The 20172-nt window shown below is 35.1% G+C and overlaps 1 long non-coding RNA gene across 2 annotated transcripts in view; it reads left to right on the top strand.

Moving 5' to 3' along the window:
• Positions 1-20172, top strand: part of LOC129146888 (uncharacterized) — an 81205-nt gene that overhangs the window by 20792 nt on the left and 40241 nt on the right. The gene's annotated exons all lie outside the window — the stretch shown is intronic.

Here is a 20172-nt window from a genome sequence, read left to right as displayed (position 1 = left end):
AAAAGCTTAACTGCGCTGGATTTACAAGATGGCACATTCACATGGCTGGCAGTTGCTACTGGCTGTTGGTACAGGTTCGCCTATCCACAAAAGCACCTACCAGTAGCCTCTTGTATGACTTAGGTTTCCCACAGATACATGACTTAAGCTCAATCTATCTTCTTCATAGTAGCTCTGACTTCTGAGCAGGCAAATGGAAGCTGAAGAGCTTTTAAATACTAGCCTCGAAACAACTCCCTCTATATTTTATTGATCAAGCAAGTGAAATGCTAGTCCAGATTCTGGTGAAAGAAAGTAAGACTCCTCATCTCAGTGGGAGAAATAACAAATAATAGTAAGAAAGCTTCAGCCATCTTTGATCTCCCACATCAGTCTATGCCTACCTATCTTCAGTACCAAGGCCCCAGGAAGTGCCAAGCCCTAAGCAACAGGTTTAGGAATCTATTGTAATGACTTACACAATGAGATACACTATCTCTGAGAACTAAGAAAATCCTTAGTAATGTATCATGGTTGTACTTTGCCTTTCTATTTAAAATCCATATTATCAGAGATCTTTTTATTCCAAATTATATAATACTACTGGAAAATAAAGAAAACTCACATTTCAAAGAAAATAACTGAATAAAAAAGCAAATTTTGGAAAAAAAATAGCAATAAGCATATATTTTTGCTTCCTGGCCAAAGTCTTTTGTTGTAAATTGCCCTAGACATATAATGGGCCTGCAGGGTTAGGGTCCTCATATTATCTTTAAGGACTCAACTGCCACCTGAAAATTGGTGCCTACCAAAATAGCCCCACCCATCCTAAATTAGAAACTCCTGGCATTTTAGCAAAGTCCCACTTTCTTTTCCATGTTAAAAGTAATTATCTGCAATAATTAATCTCTCAGATAAAGCATAGCTGTTGAGTCTATTTTAATTCTCTTTATAAAAGTGATTTTTAATGTCCTGGGACATTTTAATGTTGTGTATGAAGCTCATGTGCAAAATACAAACCCATTATTACCTATTTACTTGGGTTATTGTTCTGGCTAAGGTGTAATTTTCTACCAGGCATTTGTTTAGAAATCTGGCAGCACACAGAGAACATTTCCATACTTAAAAAGCATCCAGAATTTAGAATGACATCCAGTGATATTAAGCAAGTGTAGATAATACTCTCAAAAGTCATCAAATATTCATGGTTAATTATAGTCATAATATTTATGTGGCTGTGAAAATTAAGGTTGTGAGCTTCTTGTACAAGGGCTAAAAATATAAGCTTTCAGGCTGTGCTATTGCTTACCCCTTTCATTATTGGAATTTCTCATTGTCATTAAATAAAATGGCAAGCACTGTGCTCCTTAGCTCCCTCATTCACATTGTAGATCTGCTATCTTCCTTGATAGACCAAATAGAACATGTTGAAAGAACTGATGACCCACCAGAACATCTCCTACAATAGTAGGATATTATCAGAGGCTCTGTGGTTATATTTTCTTGAACAAAAATCAGGACACAGGGACTGGCAACTCTAAGAATAGCCTCAGAAAAATGACTTAAAATTCAAGAGTTAGGATCATATGATACAGAAAGGAAGGTAGTAAAAATGCATCTTTAACTTAAAAGACAAGTAAGGAAAAAATATGTGTCAAGATTGGACTCACTCATTAAAAAAAAAAAAAAAACTTTTTGAGAAATAAAGTCATCTAAAAAAATTGGAAGTGGTTTAAACTCATAGAAAGCGATCAGATTTGTGGTTACCACAAGTGGGGAATCAGGAAAGGGAAACTGGAGAAAGGTGGTCAAAAGTTAGAATTTTAAAGTTAAAAGATAAATAAGTCCTAGGAACCTAATGTGCAACATAAGGAGCTAACATTGCTATATGGTATATTTGAAAGTTGCTAACAGAATAAATCCCAGCAGATTTCATCACGAGGAAAAAAAATCATTTTTTTCTCTTTTTCTTTTGTTTGTATCTGTATGAGATTACGGATGTTAACTAAACTTACTGCAGTAATCATTTTAAAATATATGTAATTCAATTGATTATGCTGTATACTTATATTCAATTATATCTCAATAATACTGGACAAAATAAGTAAAAAACATAGAGACCCCACAAAAAGTGTTTAGAATGCCACCATCAACAGGGGACAGTAACATGTTACACTGACATTTACTTGCAGTGAAGACATCAGATTTAAGATTTTTATTTGTATTTATTGCAAAAATTATCCATATGTATTTTGACAAGCATTTATTGAACACCTACTATTATCATCTGTGAATTTCTAGGAATATAAGGAATTTTTTTTTTTAAAGATTTATTTATTTATTTATTTATACAAGCACTGGTTACGGTCAGAAGCGCGGGAGGATGAGAGAATTCACCAAAGCCAGAGCGGGGAACAGAACAGGCAGACTGACGAAATACACTGCTGAGGGGAGCAGCTGGTGGCAGGAGAGGTCTGCGCACCATGTGGGACCCTCGTCCGGCAGTGGGGGAGCCAACCGAACCAGTGCTGCAGAGACTGCGGGCAGCTTCGCAAACCAGCACTCAACCGTTGTACCCCCGGGGAGGCCCTATAAGGAATTGTTTAAAAGTAACCTTGAAGATCTTACTACTCAGTAACTGAGACATTTTTGTAAAAAGGTAATTTCAATAAAAATTTAAATGCTAAAATACAGTTACACAGAAGAGTAGAGATGGGGATGTTTCCTTAAGGTTGAGAATTCAAGGTTGACCAGTGGTCTCAGATGGGATGGGGGAGTGGGGATATTTTGGCATAAGAATGGCAAACAGAGTCATCCTCTAGCGAAACAGTATGTTGCTTGTAAGAAAATCAAGAGTTTAGAAATATTGAAGTATAAGCTGAAGAATGTTATAAGGGGAAAAGAACCCTAGAAGGCTTGGGGGTGGATGGGGGTTCATATGCGGGCCAATGGCTACCTGACTTTCAAATGTCAAAGTAAATTTTTTAAGATTATGAAACTGACAAGGGTGATTAATTTTGCATTTTGTCAAGTCAGACAATTAATAAAAGAATAAGCTGGGCCTCCCCAGTGGCACAGCGGGTTGAACACAGCAGCTTGAGCGCAGCACTGTGAAGCTGTCCGCAGCCTCTGCAACATGGGTTTGAGTCCCAGCCTACCAGGGAGCTACCCACATGGCGCAGCAGACCTCTCCTGCCTCGCCTGCTGCTCCCCTCAGCAGTGTCCAGTCTATCTGCCTGTTTTGCTCCCCACTCTGTCTCTGGTGAATCCTCTCATCCTCCCAGGCTTCTGGCCTGTACCCCAGTTCTTGTATAAAAATAAATAAATCTATCTTTAAGGAAAAAGAATAAGCCATAGTGTACTTTTAAGTATAATTTCTTATATGGCATATTTGTTCGAAAGAATAGAAAGGATGTATTCTAAGAACAAAGTTCAATATTATAAAAGGAATAATTTTAGCTTGGTGTCAACTTTATACTTATTTTCTTCATCTTGAAAACTTTATTAAGGAGCACCAAAACTTACTTGTATAGAACAACAAATAGTTGTTCTCTCCCAAGGTCTCTATGAAGGAGGAATCTAGTGGCTCAGCTGGGTGGTTCTGGCTCTTGTCACTTATGAAGTTGCTGCCAGGAAGTGGCTGGGGAGACCCTCTCCTGGGACTTCTCACTCACATGTTGTGGTAGGCTGAAAATGACCCCCAAAGGTATGCAGGTCCTAATTCCTGGAACCATTGACCGCTACTTATAAAGCAAAAAAGATTTTTCAGTTTAATTAAATTAGCTTCTTAATAGAGGGCATTATCTATCGTAGTGGGAACTAAGTGCACAAGTGTTCTTATAAATGGGAAGCAGGGAGAGATTTGGCATAAGAAGGCCAAATGATTATGGAGTAAGATACTACGCTGCTAGATTTTAAGATGGAGTAAGGAAACGCTTGCCAAGGGATGTAGCTCTAGACACAGGAAAAGGTAAGGAAATGGGTCCCCTTGAGCACCTGGAAGGAGCTTGGCCCTGCTCACACATTAATTTTGGTACTTCTAACTGATTTCAGTCGTCTGACCTCCAGAAATATAAAGAGATGCGTCATTTCAATCCACTAAATTTATGGCAATTTGTTATAAAGGCCACAGGAAATGAATGCAATTTAATGGGAGGATGTGTCCAGCTGGGGCTGAATCAGAGGGACTCTTTAAGCATTTCTCTATTTCTCTGTGGTGTCTCCATAGTTTCTCCAGCATAAAAGCCTCAGAATAGCCAAGGTAGCTCTGGTATGCAAAGGTGTATGTCTTGAAAAAGAAGGGAAGAACTGTGAGGGAGTTGTTTTGATTTTCAAAAATCTTTCCAAGGAAGGCAATCTGTGTCACTTCCAGCATATTCTTTTTTTTTTTTTTCAGAAGGAAGTCAGGTCCGTCCCACATTTGAAAGGAGAATTAGATGCCACCTTTTAAAGTGAGGAGTGTCAAAGAATCTGCTGACACCTTTTAAAATCACAATTATAAATATATACTTATTTTTATCTATATATTTTATTGCTTCACCTTTCAAATTTAAGTCTATGACCCAATTCACATAAATATTTATAAATAATGAGTCAGAATTCTATTTTTCCCCATATGGATATCTAACTGAGCACCACTTACTGAAAAGAAATCTATTTTCCTTTTGGAATGTTAAACGGGCATACCAAAAAAATGTTCAACATCACTTGCAATCAGGGAATTGCAAATCAAAACTACCATGAGACACCATCTCACACCAGTCAGAATGGCACATATTAAAAAAATTAGCAACAACAAATGTTGGCGAGGATGGGGAGGAAAAAGGAACTCTCTGCACTGCTGGTGGGAGTGCAAACTGGCCCAACCACTATGGAGATTCCTCAACCTGCTAAAGATGGAGTTTCTATATGATCCAGCATCTCCATTCCTAGGTATTTACCCAAAGGACACAGAAACAGTAATTCCAAAGGGTACCTGCACCCCTATGTTTATAGCAGCACTGTTTACAATAGCTAAGCTATGGAAACAACCCAAATGCCCCAAAATAGATGACTGGATCAAGAAGATGTGGTACATAGACACCATGGAATATTACTCAGCAATCAAAAAAAGATAAACTCATGCAATTTGCAGCAACATGGATGGAGGTGGAAGGGATCTTGCTCAGCAAAATAAGCCAGAAAGAAAAAGAAAAATACCGGATGGTCTCACTCTTAGCAGGAATTTAGAAAACCTAAATAATGGACCAGGAAATAATCTAATTATAATAAAGTAAAAATCAAAATCAACAAACAACTATAAACCGGAGACATACTACAGGGGGGGATGAGGGAGTAGGATCAAAACAAAAGGGGGTGGAAATTGTATGGGGACTATAACCAAGATGAAAATGCATACATTGTGCAAAAATGAAAAATGATGTAAAAATGTATAAAATAAAAATTAAAAAAAATTAAAAATCAGATGACTTTATATATATTTTTTTTCTGGCCCTTTTATACCTTTTCCTAGACTACACTCACCTAATACCAATTACATTAGCTTTTTAGCAAATTTTGATATCTGCTAGTTTTAAGTAATTTTAAGAACTTTGTAGTAGTTTTAAGAACTTTGTTTTGTAGAATTGTCTTGCCTAGTCTCTAGGTCCTTTGGATGTGGAAAGATTATTTTTTCCAGTCTACCCTTATCCTGAAGATCTAACTATCAAAAGTCCTGGATTTACATGGCTGTACTTATTCTTAACTTCCACCAAGAGTTATTGAAAACTTTAACTCCTGCTTTTCCATCACTATGAAAAATAAATATCCTTTTTTTCCAAATCTGTAATCGGTAAAGTTAATCTACCACTTCAGCCTCTGTCCATACTCTCCATTTGTTAGCTTTCATTTTCAGCACATTTCTCTTACCATCGTGGAGTCTCTGTTGTGTTTCACATGCTTTGTAACAAAATTTTCCTTAAGTTAATAGTTGTATATTAACTATCTCAGATTATGTAAACTGATCATTTCCCCATTAGATTTTTAAAACCTCACATATCATAGAATACATTTTTATATATACTAAAGTTTATTTTGAACTATTAATTACTTCCACTGTTCCATAAGTCACAGACATTTCATTTGTAAAAATCTACATTTACAGATAGGTTACATTTTAAAAAGAATTTTCATTGAACCCACCAATATTTCTGATACCACCTGTTAGTCCTTTCCTCATTCTTGTGAACCCCTCTTCCCAAGTGTTCTTGAAATCGTCACCTTTTTATCAGTTTGCCATTAAGAAAGGAACTGATATAAATAAGTTGTCATAACCGACGTGTTTCTTTTTCTAGCAGCATTTGCGTTATGCCTTAGCTCCAATTGTAGAATAAAAAGACGAATGTTCAAATATTTATCAGCAGATGGGAGAAGTTCCTTTCATGTTCTTGAATTGCTAGAATCTGAGCTCCCCGCCTCCTGGTATATAAGGTACACTCCAACTACGTGCAGCTTTATTAGCATGGCCCTAAACATTTATTGCTATAATTCATCTGCCTAATTCTTCTCTTTGCCATCTGGAGATTACTTCAAAACTTCAGCAGAAACAAGATTCTCTCCTGCATCTCTCTTGGATTCTCCTTAAAGCCAGGCCTGCCACACACAGGATTGTGGTAAATGAGTTCGTTCTACAGCTTCACAGATGAGTTCTGCACAGAGGTGCCTTCTTCAGTGTATTCTCAGTAGTTTATATGAAGTGGGTTCTCAAGGAGGAAGGAGAGGAGGAGGGAGCAGCAAAGGAAGGAAGGAAAATTATTTCCATAAAAAAGTAAAAAAAAAAAAAAAACCAACAACTGTTAGGAAAGAGATTCAGGAGGGAAGATACTATAGTCTAAGTAGTATCTTTCTGGGACTTTCTGGAGTTACATAGTTTAAATGTTCACTGAGCCAAGACAATAGCCAAATCCACTCAGCAACATCCTATCAGTGTCTAAGAGATGATATAATAAGTTCTTTTCATCAACTTTGAAATTCCAAGAAAAATATTGCAATGTCAAGATTTTTTCAGCAGCTCAGAAGTAATTTAAAATGTGAATGGTGGCTTCTATACGCATAGACTGACCCTTCAATGTACTAACCTGATATCCATTCAAGGGAGAATTATATTTATTAAATGGGAAATTCTGTCACAGAATTCTAATTTTTGACCTTATGTTTTCTTCCCAGCACCTCTTTTCTGAAAACTTAGTCTTCTATTACATCACTTTTTCTTTACCTTATGTTTAATATCTTTGAAACGAATGACAAATTTTATATTTGAACAATTTCCACTTCCCTTTAAAGAACATAATATATCAAAATAAAGAATTTTTATTGAATAAAATTGATTTATAAGCAGTGGTAATACAGTTTCAGGGATATATATCAACACATAGAAATCAACATCTGATATTTTGCCTTATCTTCACCACATAGTTTCCATCCATCATTTTTAGAAAATTCATATATATATATATATACCATGAAGTTAAAAGCACAGGGAAAAAATGTGACTTATTCAATGACATGGAGCAGAATTTTAACTTTTGACCTTTTCAGTGCTATATTATGCTGGCCTCACTAGTGATCTGATTCTCTCGTCTCACCTTATATTTTGTGATTGTCTTACAATAATACATTTGAAAAAAATGTTTTCACCTATAAAAATAAAAAACTGATTTTTTTCAATCAAATGCCAAATAAAAAGAATAAAACCAGCTCATTCACATGTAGTTTTGCTCTTTAACATGCTTTTAATTTCAACTAAATTACATCATTACTTTCTCACTATTAAGTGACAATGCAGAAAATAGCATCAGCTTTGATGTGAATGACTAAAAGGTGATATAATAAACATTTGGAGAAGATTTGGGACCAAACAATAAAGTATTGATTAAATAATAGATACTTAGATTTCCTGCATCAAAAACCATCATAAGCCTAATTCCTAGGAAAGAAGATTTTACCTCTCAGTCTCAGATTAGTTGATAAGCAATAGTGAGGGGGCAAATGACCTTTGTCTTAGCAGTCTCAATACAGTAAATGAATGGATAGCACGTTCATTCCTTTTGGTACATTTTCACAGCGGGTGGAGATTCCAATGAAGTTGACAGCCACAGGAATCACGAAGCCAGATAAACTTGCCACTTTGTTAACAAGATTTGGTTAATTCAAAGTCCAATCTTAATCTTATTACAAATATTACCTGTAATCTGTTAATGAAATAAATAATTATGATTATTTATTTTGGCAAATTAAAATCCCCATGGGTATTCATGATATTAATTTTACCTATTTATTTACCCATCAACTTACCTTGATAACAATACATCTCTACTGGATACTGTGTTGTAAATGTTCATTCTGTAGGATCAGTTGTTTTAATCTTGGAGACACAGAATGTGGTATTCTCACTTTGATACTACAAATTGAGTTACCGTAGTAGCTACGCAGCTATGTATCAGCTAAGTACACTATAACAACTTTAGAAAGGAACTAATTCTTTGTTTTATGTAACAATCTTGTTGACAATCATGATGTAAACTCAGATAAACTGTTTAGCCATTGAAAATCTTCAGGGAATATGAACATATCTAATTCAACTTTATCTTTATAACTATTGCAATACAGTCCCCTTATGTCAAAACGCATCAATTCTAGGAACAGCCACTGAGGAAGCAAAAATCTCTCAGCGTGAAGGTGTTTTAATTAACATTACAAGCCAAAAATAATCATTGCCAACTCAAAAACTAAATGACTAGGAAGTACCTAGACTGACTTTAAAATTTTATTTAATAATTTGATGAACATTAGGTGTCTAAAATTTGAACATCAAAACATTATATACCCATGCATAATTTAGACTCTAATTTATTTTAGTTTTGAAGGCAATTCCAGGGCAGAAAATTATAATGAAAGTGCAATTTCAGCAATATAATAGTTCTGATGAGATAAATCTTTTATGCTTTTTCCAGTAGGGTAATTTATTAATGGACAAACTCATAATGTTTATTATACCAAAGATTATTTCTACAGAGTCAAACAGAATGGCAATATTGGTGTTTGTGATAGAATAAATTGTGATTTTCAAGCAATAAATTGATTTTTTAATCTAAAGTATTTCATTTGAAAATAGAAATCAGGCAGTTGAGTAAATAGCAACAATCCAAAGGGGCACACATTGGTATTTCAGTGTCACACTGTACATGGACAGGGAAAGGTACTAAACTATGTTGAATACGACTATTTTTAAGATTTTGTGCACAATCTTGCATAAAGAAGTGATTGATTAATGTTTACTAAATTGGTTCAAACTTAAATGAATTAATTCAGGAAGTAAGTGTCCCCTTTCTAGTTCTGAGCACTTTTAAACCAAGTTGGTAAGAACAAATATGAGTTTTTAATATACATTTACATTCCATTAATGGGACAAGTGGAACCCCAAAGCTCAATTCTCAACTGTTCATTAGAAGAACTGAAACACTTTTTTTTTCATTATAAGCATTTAAAGTTCAATGATTTAAAGTCAGATACTTAAGAGTGAAAGTCACATCTCCAGTACATGTTCATACTTGTTTAGTGGTTTCTAAATCTGTGCTTGTAAACAAAATTATTCTTAGTCCTTTGACAACTGCTATTTGTCCTGTAGGAAAATTACTCCCTAAGGAGATGCAAATTGTTTGGTGGTACTTGATGGCTTTGTAGTAATTACCATGCTATCAGATAGCTCAGAATTAAGATAAGCCTTGGCATCAAAATTCCATATGGTTGATTCTAAAATAAGATGCTTAGACAGGCAGAATACTAAATAACATGCAATGAATAAGTAAAATCCTGGGCCAAGTTCATCTCAAACCTTGGGCTACCATAAGTTGTATCTGGGATCAAACAAAGGTCATTTGAATGCCTCAACATTTAACATAGTGGAAAAAAGTTACAATTTTGAGGATGTGTAGGTCAAGGTCAATAATATGAAGTGATTGAAGTGATGTGACTTATTTTTACTATAATTAAAGTTATCTATAAGCACACCAATCACAATTTATTATGGTAGGAAAATAAGAGAGGATAGACACTAAATTAAACATTTGTCTAATTGATGCTGTAATCCACAGTACTAAACCAGCCTTTCTTTTATACATGTTCAGAGATTATTGATTCTTATATACTCCACCACCATTTTATCCATGATATTTTTAATCCTATTAATCTTTCATTCTTAGAATGAATACATGTGATAGGCCCAATCTTAATTGTTTGTATTCTATTAACCACCAAGAGGGGGAAGTCCATTTGAAAAAAATTCTTTCCAAATAATTTCAGAATTATTGGAAAGTTGACTAGTTATTACAATGATTTTTTTGGCATACTTTTCATTCATAATGTCAAATGGTAACATTTACTACAAATGCATGACCGTTATCTTTGTGTGTGTATGCACATGTGCACATGTGTGTGTATGGAGAGAGAAGAATGAGCACATATATGTAATAAAAGTATAAGTATATATTTTGGGGCCTCCCCAGTGGCGCAGGCATTGAGCGCAGTGCTGTGAAGCTATCTGCAGCTTCTGCAGCATAGGTTCGGTCCTGGCCAGCCGGCGAGATACCCACATGGCATGGCAGACCTCTCCTGTCTTGCCCGCTGCTCCCCTCAGCAGTGTATTTCAGTTGGTCTGTCTTTTCTGTTCCCTGCTTTGTCTCTGGTGAATCCTCTTACCCTCCCACACCTCTGGCCTGTCCCCCGATTCTTGTATGCATGAATAAATAAATCTTTAAAAAGTATAAGTATATATTTCTACCTTAAGGGTAAAATGCTTTTGTTACATAATCTTCACTCAGGCATGAATTATATGAGTTAGAGTGCTGTTGGCACTGTTCAATGTTTATGAATACATATGGTTATATATAGGATTGTATATACTATGTATAAAATTCAATTTACTATATATTAAATACATATAATAAATACATCCATATCATATATGCAATATATATTAAATATAGTATTATATATAGTACTATATTTGATATATGGTATAGATATACATAGTATATCAAATATACATTAACTAAATATATTAATATTAAATATATTACATAGCATAAATATATAGTACGTATAGCATATAATATATGTAATAAATGCCTACTAAATATTAATTTAAAATTAATAACATGCATTGATTAAATAAACATTAAATGTATATTAAACATAACAAGATCCCCTACTGATCAGTAGATGAAAATGTTTTAGAAAGAGGTTTTTGGGAACCTAACCCACTATTTCCTCTATGAGCAATGGCTGTCCAGATTTTGGAAGGACATAATATTACCATGATATAGGTTTGCCTCCAGATGAAGAAATATAACAACACTCATGAAATAGTCTTGCCAAAAATATTGAACCTTAATTTGATAAAACCTCTGATCTTACTGCCAATCTTAACAAAACAATGAGAATAGAGTGCTATGTTAAAGTACTATTCCTATAAATACCTATGATGAAAAGATAAGAAACTCGTGAAATTTGTGCTTTAATAAGGGAGCATCTTCAACACTTGTTCTCTCATGCTATAGAAAGAAGTGTAGGGACCATGACCAATGTTCCTTTTTCTTTCTACTTTAAATTTCTACAGGTAGCTTGATAGCATTAAGCTAAATTAATTGATTAAGCTAAATTAACCTCAGGGAGAAGAAATAAAACCCAGATAATGGATATTATTATGGAAGGAAAAGAAAAGGAATAAGGAGCTGCAGACATGGCCTTAGATCAGACAATAGAAGACGCTGCCAGGGACTCTGAACTTGTGGATGGAACCAGAGGGGGCATTACATTACTTTCTGTGATGCAAGGATGGTTCAACATATACAAATCAGTAATGTGTACACCACATTAACAGAATGAAGGATAAAAATCATATGATCATTTCAGTAGATCCAGAATAAGCATTTGACAATATTCACCATTGTTTCATGACCTAAACTCTTGCTGGTCTAGTTATAGAAATAAAGTACATCAACATAATAAAAACCATATGTGAAAAGACCACATCTTACATCACACTCAACTCAATGGTTAAAAAACAAACTTTTTCTTCCGAGTATGGGAGCAAGGAATGGATGCCCATTCTCATCATTTCTATTCAACATAGTACTAGAAAGCCTATCCAGAGTGATAAAACAAGAAAGAATAAGTAAAAGGCATCCAAACCAAAAAGAAAGGATTAAATTTATTTGTTTGAAAACTATATAATCATATATGTAGAAAATTCTAAAGACAACAAACAACTGTAAAAATAATAAATTCAGTGAATTTGCAGGATATAAATCAACATGCTCAAATCAGTTAAGTTTCTTTGCAAACCAGTTAAGTTTTTTCCTTTTCATATTACCTGAAAAGGAAGTTAAAAAACAATCCCATTTACAATAGCTTAAAAAAATACTTAGTGATAAATTTAGTCAAGTATGTAAAAGACTTGTACACTGAAAACTACATTATGTTGACAATTATTAATTTAAAGAAGAAACAAATAAATAGAAATAAATAAACAGTAAACAAATAAGAAAGAAGGACTTGATTAAACTAAATTAACCTAAGGGAGGAGAAGCCTTAAATAAAAGTAGGAAATCCTACCATTTGTGACAACTTGGATGGAACTGGAGGGTATTGAGCTAAGTGAAATTAGCCAGTCACAGGCGGACAAGAATTGCTGATTTACTTATATGATATATCTAAAATATCCACACAGAGAAACTGAAGTATAATAGTGATTGTCAAGAGTTAGGAGGAGGGGGACTTGCTTTTTAATCTCCATAAAGTTTCAATTATACAAGCTGAATACTTCTAGGAGTCTGCTGTGTAATGTAATACCTATAGTTAATAATACTGTGCTGTGTACTTAAAAATATGTTGAGTATAAATTTCAAGTTAAATACCATACCCAACCACCTACCACCCTCCCTCCACACAAACTCACACATGCAGATTCTTAATCCTGGTGTCTAGGGTCTGGGTCTCAAACTTAAAGTTCCTCAGTTCCTTTCTCCCATGTGGCCCTGAGGTGGTGATGCAAAGAACACTGGTGGAATTCCCCATGTGAAATGCAAATGATGTTTGCCTCCCCATTCTAGGATACTTTTGATTTAGCTCCTTTCAGTATCACACAACCTATTCACCTGGATGAGAAGGGTACCCACTGAAAATAATGTTTCTTGCTGTGGTAGGTGTATTGGGTTATGCAAAAGCACAATTTTCTTTCTCTGGTTCCATTTTAGGTAACAGCTCAGGGTCAAGCCTTCTCCTATTCATTCTTCTTTCTTTGAAGGAATGGAATCTAAAAATAGTTACAGTTCTGTGCTAAGTGAATTAAGTCAGAAGAAAAAAAAAATCATACTGAGTGATTTCATTCATGTGAAATATAAAGAAACGAAACACAGGGATAGGCATAACGGAACCAAAACAAACCCTAGAACTATAACTGTAGAACGGAGGCTTCTAGAAGGAAGTATGGGGAGTGAGGAGCAAGGCAGGAGTGTCCCAGTGAACTATGGTGGAGGATTATGGGTGCTTTGGTGGTGGGTGTGTGCATCTGAAGAGGCCTTATCCTGTATGCCTAAAGCCAATGCAGTGTTGTAAACTAAGGTCTCCTGAATAAAAAAAAAAAAAAAATACAATTCACAAAAAAAAAAAAAAAAAACAAGTAGTGATAGCTATGCATTTTCCCTATGGACTTGCCGCTAATCTCCCACTTGTAAAACAGAAATGATAATAATACCTCTCTATTAGAAGGAGAGTGCAAAAAATATTAGAGCCACTGTGCTTGGAGTAAGGCGTGTCTCCACAGGTCTGGAAATAGAGTGGCAGGGCACACAGACCCCAGACTCACATAATAAATGTAGTGATGAACAATGTCCATTGTCTCAGCAGAAGCAGAATTTTATGTGTGTGTGTGTGTGTGTGTTTGTGTGTACCTTCTATGTGAGGAAAATGAAGTCAGTGTGCCTGGTACAGGGGATGTGTAAAGTGTGCTTGATAGCACCTCGGTAGGAGGAACATTAGTCATTGTGGCAAGCCTTCTCCTTGGAAGTAATAATGCAACAGTTATTACTTTTCATAACTTAACCAAGAACTGCTAACATAGAGTTTTTTATTCAAGGATTTGACAAATTCAAAATAATGGAGCACACTAATAGACTAAATTGTACATGCAGTCAATACAATCTTAATTAGAGAACTTGCATTATGTTTTTTGACATTAAGTGATGTAACGGGGTGATGAAATTTTAATCCATGGTTTTCAATTTTAAGAATATCATTGGTTTGCATTCTTGGGATTCTATACTCACTTAAGAGAATCTGTTAGAATTATGAAAGGACTGCATGAATGCTGAGCCCTTGTTGGTATGATTTAAATTCAAATAAAAATCCATGGGGTCATATTTATTTAACAAATTGACCAAAAGTTTCATTTTCCACTTCCCTTCAATATTTACTAACTTAACTTTGCACAAACCCAGCAATGAGGAGAAATATAAATTTAAATTTTAACCTCCATTAAAATGGGAAGTGAAGTTGAAAAAACATACTTTATGTGTGTAGAAAGGACCATTGGAAAAGGGCACTCCCGGCTTGTTAAAATTTACAATGATGAAGAAAAGTAGAAAACATGTACAAAACCAAAATAGCTTGTAACATTAGTTTCCTTTAACACCATCACTAAGAAATATTTAATGAATACATAGATACCTATACCATTTCAATACTTTTACTTTGCTTGCACTAAAATGTTAATACCTTAATATGAAAATAATTTTCCACCAACAAGTCTTAGATCTCATCAGTAAAAACTACTGTTATGTACTGTATAAAAGTCGTTTAACTTTCGCAAAGTTATTTTTCAACCTGCTACAGTTTTATATTACCCTTACAACACAGGTTAAAAAAAAAGTAAAACAATGTAATCAGCCTCTATTGCCCTTCAAGAAACTGAGGCATATAGAGAGAAGAGAGCAAACTTGTATTTATTGAGGCACCAGAATTTTATAGATACAGGTTAAATTCCTTTTAATTTTCAAAATGTGCCAGTAAAATAAATATTATTTTGTTTTTTCTGTTGGTGTTGCAACCACAATTAAAAACCCAAGTTATGCATTAGTGATAGGAAACTCTATGGAGGCTACACCTGAGGGGATGGGGGAAAGCAAATACTGTTAAAAAATGAACAATGATGTAAAAAATTAAAAAATATATAAAAAATAAAATAAAAATAAAAACCCAGGTTGGTCTGAGTCCAAAATCTACCATACAAGGTGTGTATATTGATTGGGGAAATTACATATAACAAAAAGAATTTAACTTTTAGTTGAATAGCCTTAAAATAACTCAGTTTTCCTGAATCCTAGTTCAATGCAGGGGTAGGAAAATAAGGATCCAATAAAATATTTAGACAAATATTATATGGCTCAGAGTTAAACTTATAGTAACCGTCAAATAGGAAAGAAATTCAGCTGTAATTATTATGAAAGTTTATAAAGTTTGAAGATTTTCATGTTTAAGCTTAGGGAATGAATAAGTGAGACTGATCAAACATTGTGGGGGAATAATTATAAATTCAGTTTTACTTATTTCTAAAACAGCATATCTCAAACATTGGTTCACATCAGAATCATCTGGGGATCATGCTAAAAATATAGCTACAACAAATCAACTTGTAGAAATTTAACCTAAAATGCCACTCTGAGAAACCAAAATATGACCTGTGAAAAGAGGTTTCCATGAACAAGTAAGTGTGGGAAGTACACTATGTGTAAATCTTAGACATGATTTTACACACTAATGAGCTTCAAATTTGGTCATGTCAAAGAAAGACAGGATAGTCTCATGGGAAGATCCCAGAGATTCTGGGGTCTCTGAACTGCTGAGAAAAAAAATAAGAACAAGATTAGAGGCCAAAGATACTGATTTGTGCATCAGAATGAAAGCCAGCAGCAGCAAAAATAAAGCCAGAGTACAGAGATGGAGAGAAAGTAGGTGTAAATTAGAGGAAGCTGCATGGTTTCAAGCTGTCTTTCTTACATTAACTACTGAGTTCTAGGAGTTTCAAGAAGGCAAAGAAGATAGAGATCGCTTAAGGATCATCCTTTGGAGATCTAAACCATCATTTTTGCCATACTTTATTCACCAAGCAGTCTCACAACTTCTGATAGTCAAGGGAAGAGGGAATTTACTCTTGCCACTACTGTAGAGACAAGGTCACAGACAGAAGAGCTTGTGATATAAGAAAAACTATCAGAAATCCATTCCACCATTCAGCAGAAAGTACCAAAAAGTATAAGGATTAAGAACATGGCCTGTGGCATCAATCAGTTTAATGACAAAGTTACTTAATTTGTTTAAAGTTAGAGTCCTTATAGGTAAAATGAAGGTTTGAAGTGTTAAATGTGAAATGCACAGTGTTTGGCACATAATGTTTAACATGCAGAAGTTACTGTCACAATGGAGTGACAAAAAGCCCTCCCACAAAAAAGATAAAAGCATCTACTGCCAAAAAAATCCCAAAAAACCACAAAACCTTTAATTACACTCATTATTCATTCATTTGGCTATTATGGTTGATAGTCCTTAGAAATCAGGTTGGCTATGGAGAAACGTTCATTAAAGAATGGGTTCACTCATGGGCACCTATGAAGTGTTCATATTATTTGAAATACAAATAATTCTAGTAGAGGCAACATTTCTTTAAATATGAAGTAATTTTTCAGAACTTGATCAAGAGTCAATTCTTTTTTTTTTTTTTTTTTAAAGTGTCAGTCTCTTTTTTTTATTTATTTATTTGTTTGTTTTGTTTATACAAGCACTGGGTACAGTCAGAAGCGCAGGAGGGTGAGAGAATCCACCAGAGCCAGAGCGGGGAGCAGAACAGGCAGAAGGACCGAAGTACACTGCTGAGGGGAGCAGCGGGCGGCAGGAGAGGTCTGCGCGCCATGTGGGACCCTCCTCCGGTGGCCGGGAAGCAGCCGGGGATCGAACTGGCGCCGCAGAGGCCGCGGGCAGCTTCGCAACCCAGCGCTCAACCGCTGCGCCACCGGGGAGGCCCGATCAAGAGTCAATTCTAATAGAGAAAGAGAAAACATGAGGGTACTAAGTATCTCCTTAGAAGCTAAGGGTCCATTCAGTGGAAAAGCAGAAGAGACAGGGCACCAAAGACACATCTCTCCATGCAAGTATGAAGATGAAGAAATAGGCCTTTGGTGACTGATATTGAGTTTAATTTAAAAGATAACAGTAGACACCCCTATAGCAAATGTTAAGAAATTTGATGTTTTATTATCTTTTATTTATTTTTTGATCTGATGTGAAATACAATTATTGTTAAATCTGAGACTCTCTAACCTTTATTTCTCACTGAAAATAGTAAAAAGAATATGTACCTTCTCAATGAGCAAAAAAACTGTCTCTAAAATTTCATTCTTACTTTCATTTGAGGAAAATAATCATTGTGATGATAACAAAATTAATAGAACCTCTCAAGAAATCTGTCATTATTATAACTGGAAATGAACCAATGAAGAAAAGGTGAAGAGAGATCCTTGTGGCTAAATTGACTGAAACACTCTGCAACAATGGAGAATAATAAAATACAATTAAGACTGAAAGTGACCTGAGTCTTTAAGTATCAGAATACTTAATGGCACATGAAGACTGCATAATGGTCAGCAACTCAGAAGTGACCTCATAATCATAGCATATAGGTTAAAAATGATTCCAAACCTCCTTAAAATTAACATCATTTCTGAAATATTTCTTCATTTGCATTAAAATGATATAGCATTTTTCATTTATATATTGACAAAGATTTCTGTAAAGTAATGATCAATACTGGCAAGCAGACACTGGTTCAAATTTCTGAAAAGTTATTATCCTAGAATATATCGAGTAGCTCAGGAAAGTTCATACTTTTGTGTGCAGTAATTATCCTTTGGAAAAAAGTATCCTAAAAAAATTAAAGCTTTGAAATATAGATATGTGCAAAAAAGTTCATTGCCACAAGATATATAGAGAACAATGATTTTATGTTAAAAAGATGAAGCCACTTCAACAGTAAAACTTTGGCAACAGTCTAAACAGCCAACAATAATAGAATGATTTAATTACATTATGTTCCAGGAACAAAATATACTACCACTTAAAACAAGGCTTTATAAGACATTAATGACACGCAAAATAATTCTCATAAAATGATATCTGGCCCCAAAAGAGGACGATCATAAAATTTCAGGGCATTACTCCTTTTATTAAGTGACTTGAAATAAAACAAGTGGAAGAGGAAGAAGGATGGGGATTAGTTAGCAGAGAGAGTTTAGATCCCTCCAGACAAACAAAAGCTAAAAATCTTTAAGTAATACAATTCAGCTCCAAAGAGAGGAACTAAAGATAGTGGGGGTCAGATCCCACCTTAGGAGCAGTAATGCAGTGCAGGGGTTCTTAGTTGTTGATTGAGTGGGGTTGAGAGCCAATCTTATGGTAAACAGGCAGTGCCTCGGGCAGTGATGCAACTTAAAAGCATGCTATAAACCAAAAGCCATACAAGTACTGTTGTTAAGTGTTTCCTCCCTAATCGGGTCCATGAAGAGCCAAAACCTGAAGAAAAATAACTGTGAATGCTGTACTTAATAGTTATTTCCATCAATGGGTCTGTTTGGCAATGTCTTCTTATAGCCACTGTCATGAACATACATTTGATAACCCAATTTTTGTTTTTCCTTTATTAAAAAAGATTTAGTGTTATCTGAAGAAAAAGTCAACAGATTTCATCAGATTCCAGACTTCCTGTGATTGAAATTTATTCTCCTGGAATATTAACACTGCACTCAGAATATCCACTGAGTATTTAATATTGATCATGGGAGGCCAAACATCATTATAATCAGCATGATAACCCAATGATTTCTGATGCTTGTTAGGAACCATTGGATTTCATTGATAGGGTGCTGTATGCTACCAGTTCTGCCTGTATATTGTAGAAATACAGTGAATCAGAAGTTCATGAACAGAACATGTTTTCCACAAAAACTTGAAAACTCTAATGAACATATCAGTTGGATTTTAAGTTCAAAATTTGAGGCCGTAGGGGCCTCCCTGGTGGTGCAAGATGTTAAGCATCAGCACTATGAAGCAATCTGCAACTACTAGAGCAAGAGTTCAATCCCTGGCCTTCAAGGTGGCCCACATGGTGCAGCAGACCTCCACTGTCTCACCCACTGCTCCCCTCAGCAGTGCATTTCAGTCATCTGCCTGTTCTGCTTCCCACTCTGTCTCTGGTGAATCCTCTCACCCCTCTGTGCCTCTGACCTATACCCCAGTTCTTGTATGCATAAATAAAAATAAATCTTAAAAAAAAAAAATAGGGCCTCCCTGGTGACGCAGGCAGTTGAGTGCAGCACTGTGAAGCTGTCCTCAGCCTCTGCAGTGTGGGTACAATCCCAGCCAGTGGGGAGATACCCTCATGGTGTGGCAGACCTCTCCTGACTCACCTGATGCTCCCCTTAGCAGTGTATTTCAGTAGATCCGCCTGTTGTGTTCTCCACCCTGTCTCTAGTGAATCCTCTCACCCTTCCACACATCTGGCCTGTACCCCGGTTCTTGTATAAATAAATCTTTTAAAAAAATTAAAAAAAAAAGTTGAGGCCACAGTAACTCAAATAAATATCTTTACTTCTGAGGAACAACTTACAAAATAACATGTACAAATTGCATATATTCCCTGCAGAAAAAGCCTAGAGCATCAGGATCGTTCTGTTAAATATTCATAAAATAATGTCCTAAAATATTCATCTTTATATTCCATTTTTTATCCTGCAGATAAAGGTGTAATAAGAGTCACATATCTTAATGTCTAACAGAGCCAAGTCTTTTCAGAATTAAGTATGTTGTAAATCTTAAGTAGGTAATGCTACAGTGAACTATCAATAAAATCACTGTGGCCTGTCATATAACTACAAGGTTGTTTTCAGTTTTACCCCAAACCTGTGTTCATGGATGAATGATGTGTTTATTCAACAGCCAACAACAATTTATTGAGGTCTACTATGTGCTAGCATGCGGGGGTGAAGGGGGGTCTATCAATACCGAATGGGATGTATGTTATCCTTGACTTGCTCTGGATTACTTTTGAGT

The sequence above is a fragment of the Talpa occidentalis genome, unplaced genomic scaffold (assembly GCF_014898055.3).
Source record: "Talpa occidentalis isolate TD23 unplaced genomic scaffold, MPIMG_talOcc4v2.1 talOcc4.5, whole genome shotgun sequence".
NCBI classification, from domain to species: domain Eukaryota; kingdom Metazoa; phylum Chordata; class Mammalia; order Eulipotyphla; family Talpidae; genus Talpa; species Talpa occidentalis.
Note: the sequence above shows the minus strand (reverse complement) of the source record. Positions and strands in the feature narration are given on the sequence as shown.